This window comes from Oncorhynchus keta, unplaced genomic scaffold, assembly GCF_023373465.1.
Source record: "Oncorhynchus keta strain PuntledgeMale-10-30-2019 unplaced genomic scaffold, Oket_V2 Un_contig_22356_pilon_pilon, whole genome shotgun sequence".
Taxonomy (NCBI): Eukaryota; Metazoa; Chordata; class Actinopteri; order Salmoniformes; family Salmonidae; genus Oncorhynchus; species Oncorhynchus keta.
The window spans coordinates 1-7,500 of NW_026282866.1; the positions used below are offsets into that span (position 1 = coordinate 1).

The 7,500-nt window shown below is 48.3% G+C and overlaps 1 long non-coding RNA gene across 2 annotated transcripts; it reads right to left on the minus strand.

Annotated features, from left to right (window-relative positions):
- Positions 1 to 3,384: 3,384 nt before the first annotated feature.
- LOC127921399 (uncharacterized) lies at positions 3,385 to 5,225 on the minus strand. 2 transcript variants are annotated; one of them, XR_008108981.1, is made up of 3 exons: positions 5,179 to 5,225; positions 3,880 to 3,963; positions 3,385 to 3,837 (listed from the first exon to the last, which is right to left on the minus strand). It is a non-coding gene; the product is annotated as an uncharacterized LOC127921399 (long non-coding RNA). The 2 variants fall into 2 exon arrangements; XR_008108982.1 differs by lacking the exon at positions 5,179 to 5,225 and adding an exon at positions 4,946 to 4,992.
- Positions 5,226 to 7,500: the final 2,275 nt, after the last annotated feature.

Sequence of the window (7,500 nt, forward strand, 5' to 3'; positions counted from 1 at the left end):
CGTTTGACCAGAGCCCTATGGGCCTTAGTGCACTATGAAGGGAAAGGGTGCCATTTGAGAGCCAGACCCTATCTACACTGATACACTGGACTTGATCTCTCTCTACAGGCTTTAACCACTGTATCTCAATGTACACACACACACCAACACACACACACACGCAGGCACGCACGTGCACACACACACACACACACACACACACACACACCAATCCAGCAGTCTGATAAGATTTTCATTATGTGTGTGTGTGTGTATGTGTGTCCGTGTGTGTGTGTAGGTATGTGTGAGAGAGAGTGTGAGAGAGAGTGTGTGTGTGCGCGCGCGCGTGTGTGTGTGTGTGTGTGTGTGTGTGTGTGTGTGTGTGTGTGTGTAGATCCTTACATGTGGTAGCTGTCAGGGGGAATTGTAACAGACATCATATTAGTGATAATGAGCTCCCATGATTCCTTTCTCTGGGTTGGCACACACGCATGTCGCCACAGTTTCCTCGTGTCTCATACTAATGACATTCCCCTCTCATTACATACACAGACAAATGGGACACATTCAAAGCCAATTCTCTACCACCATAGACATTAAGTTAAATCAGCCTTTGAGGCGGCCAACTATGACAGCCTGTAGCCATCTTGAAAATAGCTAATATCTGTAGGCACCTTGAAAATAACTAATATATGTAGCCATCTTGAAAATAGCTAATATATGTAGCCATCTTGAAAATAGCTAATATCTGTAGCCATCTTGAAAATAGCTAATATCTGTAGGCGCCTTGAAAATAACTAATACATGTAGCCATCTTGAAATAGCTAATATCTGTAGCCATCTTGAAAATAGCTAATATCTGTAGCCATCTTGAAAATAGCTAATATCTGTAGCCATCTTGAAAATAGCTAATATCTGTAGCCATCTTGAAAATAGCTAATATCTATAGCCATCTTGAAAATAGCTAATATCTGTAGCCATCTTGAAAATAGCTAATATCTGCAGCCATCTTGAAAATAGCTCATATCTGTAGCCATCTTGAAAATAGCTAACATCTGTAGCCATCTTGAAAATAGCTAATATCTGTAGCCATCTTGAAAATAGCAGAAGTCAACTGTACTGATAGAGAGTTGTCACAGTTGTGGGATTTACAGTACCTGGCCTCCTTCACATCCCATAAACATGGACACCTACAGTACCTGGCCTCCATCACATCCCATAAACATGGACACTTACAGTACCTGGCCTCCATCACATCCCATAAACATAGACACCTACAGTACCTGGCCTCCTTCACATCCCATAAACGTGGACACCTACAGTACCTAGCCTCATCACATCCATAAACATGGACACCTACAGTACCTGGCCTCCATCACATCCCATAAACATGGACACCTACAGTACCTGGCCTCCATCACATCCCATAAACATGGACACCTACAGTACCTGGCCTCCATCACATCCCATAAACATGGACACCTACAGTACCTGGCCTCCATCACATCCCATAAACATGGACACCTACAGTACCTGGCCTCCTTCACATCCCATAAACATGGACACCTACAGTACCTGGCCTCCATCACATCCCATAAACATGGACACTTACAGTACCTGGCCTCCATATCCCATAAACAGTACCTGGCCTCCTTCACATCCCATAAACATGGACACCTACAGTACCTGGCCTCCTTCACATCCCATAAACATGGACACTTACAGTACCTGGCCTCCATCACATCCCATAAACATGGACACCTACAGTACCTGGCCTCCTTCACATCCCATAAACATGGACACTTACAGTACCTGGCCTCCATCACATCCCATAAACATGGACACCTACAGTACCTGGCCTCGATCACATCCCATAAACATGGACACTTACAGTACCTGGCCTCCATCACATCCCATAAACATGGACACCTACAGTACCTGGCCTCGATCACATCCCATAAACATGGACACCTACAGTACCTGGCCTCCATCACATCCCATAAACATGGACACCTACAGTACCTGGCCTCCATCACATCCCATAAACATGGACACCTACAGTACCTGGCCTCCTTCACATCCCATAAACATGGACACCTACAGTACCTGGCCTCCATCACATCCCATAAACATGGACACCTACAGTACCTGGCCTCCATCACATCCCATAAACATGGACACCTACAGTACCTGGCCTCCATCACATCCCATAAACATGGACACCTACAGTACCTGGCCTCCATCACATCCCATAAACATGGACACCTACAGTACCTGGCCTCCTTCACATCCCATAAACATGGACACCTACAGTACCTGGCCTCCTTCACATCCCATAAACATGGACACCTACAGTACCTGGCCTCCTTCACATCCCATAAACATGGACACCTACAGTACCTGGCCTCCTTCACATCCCATAAACATGGACACCTACAGTACCTGGCCTCCATCACATCCCATAAACATGGACACCTACAGTACCTGGCCTCCATCACATCCCATAAACATGGACACCTACAGTACCTGGCCTCCATCACATCCCATAAACATGGACAACAGTACCTGGCCTCCTTCACATCCCATAAACATGGACACCTACAGTACCTGGCCTCCATCACATCCCATAAACATGGACACCTACAGTACCTGGCCTCCTTCACATCCATAAACATGGACACCTACAGTACCTGGCCTCCATCACATCCCATAAACATGGACACTTACAGTACCTGGCCTCCTTCATCCCATAAACATCACAGTACCTGGCCTCCTTCACATCCCATAAACATGGACACTTACAGTACCTGGCCTCCTTCACATCCCATAAACATGGACACTTACAGTACCTGGCCTCCTTCACATCCCATAAACATGGACACCTACAGTACCTGGCCTCCATCACATCCCATAAACATGGACACCTACAGTACCTGGCCTCCTTCACATCCCATAAACATGGACACCTACAGTACCTGGCCTCCATAACATCCCATAAACATGGACACTTACAGTACCTGGCCTCCATCACATCCCATAAACATGGACACTTACAGTACCTGGCCTCCTTCACATCCCATAAACATGGACACTTACAGTACCTGGCCTCCATCACATCCCATAAACATGGACACCTACAGTACCTGGCCTCCATCACATCCCATAAACATGGACACTTATAGTACCTGGCCTCCATCACATCCCATAAACATGGACACCTACAGTACCTGGCCTCGATCACATCCCATAAACATGGACACCTACAGTACCTGGCCTCCTTCACATCCCATAAACATGGACACTTATAGTACCTGGCCTCCATCACATCCCATAAACATGGACACCTACAGTACCTGGCCTCGATCACATCCCATAAACATGGACACCTTACAGTACCTGGCCTCCATCACATCCCATAAACATGGACACCTACAGTACCTGGCCTCGATCACATCCCATAAACATGGACACCTACAGTACCTGGCCTCCATCACATCCCATAAACATGGACACCTACAGTACCTGGCCTCCTTCACATCCCATAAACATGGACACCTACAGTACCTGGCCTCCATCACATCCCATAAACATGGACACCTACAGTACCTGGCCTCCATCACATCCCATTAACATGGACACCTACAGTACCTGGCCTCCATCACATCCCATAAACATGGACACCTACAGTACCTGGCCTCCATCACATCCCATAAACATGGACACCTACAGTACCTGGCCTCCATCACATCCCATAAACATGGACACCTACAGTACCTGGCCTCCTTCACATCCCATAAACATGGACACCTACAGTACCTGGCCTCCATCACATCCCATAAACATGGACACTTACAGTACCTGGCCTCCTTCACATCCCATAAACATGGACACCTACAGTACCTGGCCTCCTTCACATCCCATAAACATGGACACCGACAGTACCTGGCCTCCTTCACATCCCATAAACATGGACACTTACAGTACCTGGCCTCCTTCACATCCCATAAACATGGACACTTACAGTACCTGGCCTCCTTCACATCCCATAAACATGGACACTTACAGTACCTGGCCTCCATCACATCCCATAAACATGGACACCTACAGTACCTGGCCTCCATCACATCCCATAAACATGGACACCTACAGTACCTGGCCTCCTCCACATCCCATAAACATGGACACCTACAGTACCTGGCCTCCATAACATCCCATAAACATGGACACTTACAGTACCTGGCCTCCATCACATCCCATAAACATGGACACTTACAGTACCTGGCCTCCTTCACATCCCATAAACATGGACAATTACAGTACCTGGCCTCCATCACATCCCATAAACATGGACACCTACAGTACCTGGCCTCCATCACATCCCATAAACATGGACACTTATAGTACCTGGCCTCCATCACATCCCATAAACATGGACACCTACAGTACCTGGCCTCATCACATCCCATAAACATGGACACTTACAGTACCTGGCCTCCATCACATCCCATAAACATGGACACTTATAGTACCTGGCCTCCATCACATCCCATAAACATGGACACCTACAGTACCTGGCCTCCTTCACATCCCATAAACATGGACACTTATAGTACCTGGCCTCCATCACATCCCATAAACATGGACACCTACAGTACCTGGCCTCCATCACATCCCATAAACGTGGACACTTACAGTACCTGGCCTCCATCACATCCCATAAACATGGACACCTACAGTACCTGGCCTCCATCACATCCCATAAACATGGACACCTACAGTACCTGGCCTCCATCACATCCCATAAACATGGACACCTACAGTACCTGGTATCCCCTGGCCTCTGGCCTCCATCACATCCCATAAACATGGACACCTACAGTACCTGGCCTCCTCCACATCCCATAAACATGGACACCTACAGTACCTAGCCTCCATCACATCCCATAAACATGGACACTTACAGTACCTGGCCTCCTTCACATCCCATAAACATGGACACCTACAGTACCTGGCCTCCTTACATCCCATAAACATGGACACCTACAGTACCTAGCCTCCATCACATCCCATAAACATGGGAAACAGTATGGACATAAACATGGACACCTACAGTACCTGGCCTCCTCCACATCCCATAAACATGGACACCTACAGTACCTAGCCTCCATCACATCCCATAAACATGGACACTTACAGTACCTGGCCTCCTTCACATCCCATAAACATGGACACCTACAGTACCTGGCCTCTTCACATCCCATAAACATGGACACCTACAGTACCTGGCCTCCATCACATCCCATAAACATGGACACCTACAGTACCTGGCCTCCTTCACATCCCATAAACATGGACACCTACAGTACCTGGCCTCCATCACATCCCATAAACATGGACACCTACAGTACCTGGCCTCCATCACATCCCATAAACATGGACACCTACAGTACCTGGCCTCCATCACATCCCATAAACATGGACACCTACAGTACCTGGCCTCCTTCACATCCCATAAACATGGACACCTACAGTACCTGGCCTCCATAACATCCCATAAACATGGACACTTACAGTACCTGGCCTCCATCACATCCCATAAACATGGACACCTACAGTACCTGGCCTCCATCACATCCCATAAACATGGACACCTACAGTACCTGGCCTCCATCACATCCCATAAACATGGACACCTACAGTACCTGGCCTCCATCACATCCCATAAACATGGACACTTACAGTACCTGGCCTCCTTCACATCCCATAAACATGGACACCGACAGTACCTGGCCTCCTTCACATCCCATAAACATGGACACTTACAGTACCTGGCCTCCTTCACATCCCATAAACATGGACACCTACAGTACCTGGCCTCCATCACATCCCATAAACATGGACACTTACAGTACCTGGCCTCCTTCACATCCCATAAACATGGACACTTACAGTACCTGGCCTCCATCACATCCCATAAACATGGACACCTACAGTACCTGGCCTCCTTCACATCCCATAAACATGGACACCTACAGTACCTGGCCTCCATCACATCACTCACTAGCTGACCAAGGAAGAGGTAGGGGGCCGAAAACACACAGGAGAATACACCCCTCCCTCCATTAGTCTCTCTACCTCTCTCTCTCCACCTCCATCCATCCCTATCTCTACCCCGTCTCCCTGCTCATACATACATCCCTCTCTCCACCTCCATCCATCCCTATCTCTACCCTGTCTCTCTGCTCATACATACATCCCTCTCTCCACCTCCATCCATCCCTATCTCTACCCTGTCTCTCTGCTCATACATACATCCCTCTCTCCACCTCCATCCATCCCCTATCTCTACCCTGTCTCCCTGCTCATACATACATCCCTCTCTCCACCTCCATCCATCCCTATCTCTCTACCCTGTCTCCCTGCTCATACATACATCCCTCTCTCCACCTCCATCCATCCCTATCTCTACCCTGTCTCTCTGCTCATACATACATCCCTCTCTCCACCTCCATCCATCCCCTATCTCTACCCCGTCTCCCTGCTCATACATATACATCCCTCTCTCCATACTATCTCTCTCTCCACCTCCACCTCCATCCCTATCTCTACCCTGTCTCCCTGCTCATACATACATCCTCTCTCCACCTCCATCCATCCCTATCTCTACCCTGTCTCCCTGCTCATACATACATCCCTCTCTCCACCTCCATCCATCCCTATCTCTACCCTGTCTCCCTGCTCATACATACATCCCTCTCTCCACCTCCATCCATCCCTATCTCTACCCTGTCTGCTCATACATACATCCCTCCTCCACCTCCATCCATCCCACCCTGTCTCCCTGCTCATACATACATCCCTCTCTCCACCTCCATCCATCCCTATCTCTACCCTGTCTCTATGCTCATACATCCCTCTCATCCATCCATCCCTCTCTCTGGTCCACCTCCACCTCCATCCATCCCTATCTCTACCCCGTCTCCCTGCTCATACATACATCCCTCTCTCCACCTCCATCCATCCCTATCTCTACCCTGTCTCTCTGCTCATACATACATCCCTCTCTCCACCTCCATCCATCCCTATCTCTACCCTGTCTCTCTGCTCATACATACATCCCTCTCTCCACCTCCATCCATCCCCATCTCTACTCGGCTCTCCCTGCTCATCCATCCATCCCTCTCTCAACCTATCCCCTCCTCCCTCTCTCCCTGAAGATGATTCAGGTATAAATTCACTTGAGCCAAACATTTAATTTGATTAACTCCAGAGAAACATCTAATTACATTGACGACAGCGCAACACATTATTTCAGTGCCTCACTCCACAAGTTGTATTTACTCATCTCTACCTGGGCCCAGATGAGCTGACAGTGATTGTGTTACAGGGCCCAGATGAGCTGACAGTGATTGTGTTACAGGGCCCAGATGAGCTGACAGTGATTGTGTTACAGGGCCCAGATGAGCTGACAGTGATTGTGTTACAGGGCCCAGATGAGCTGACAGTGAATGCGTTACAGGG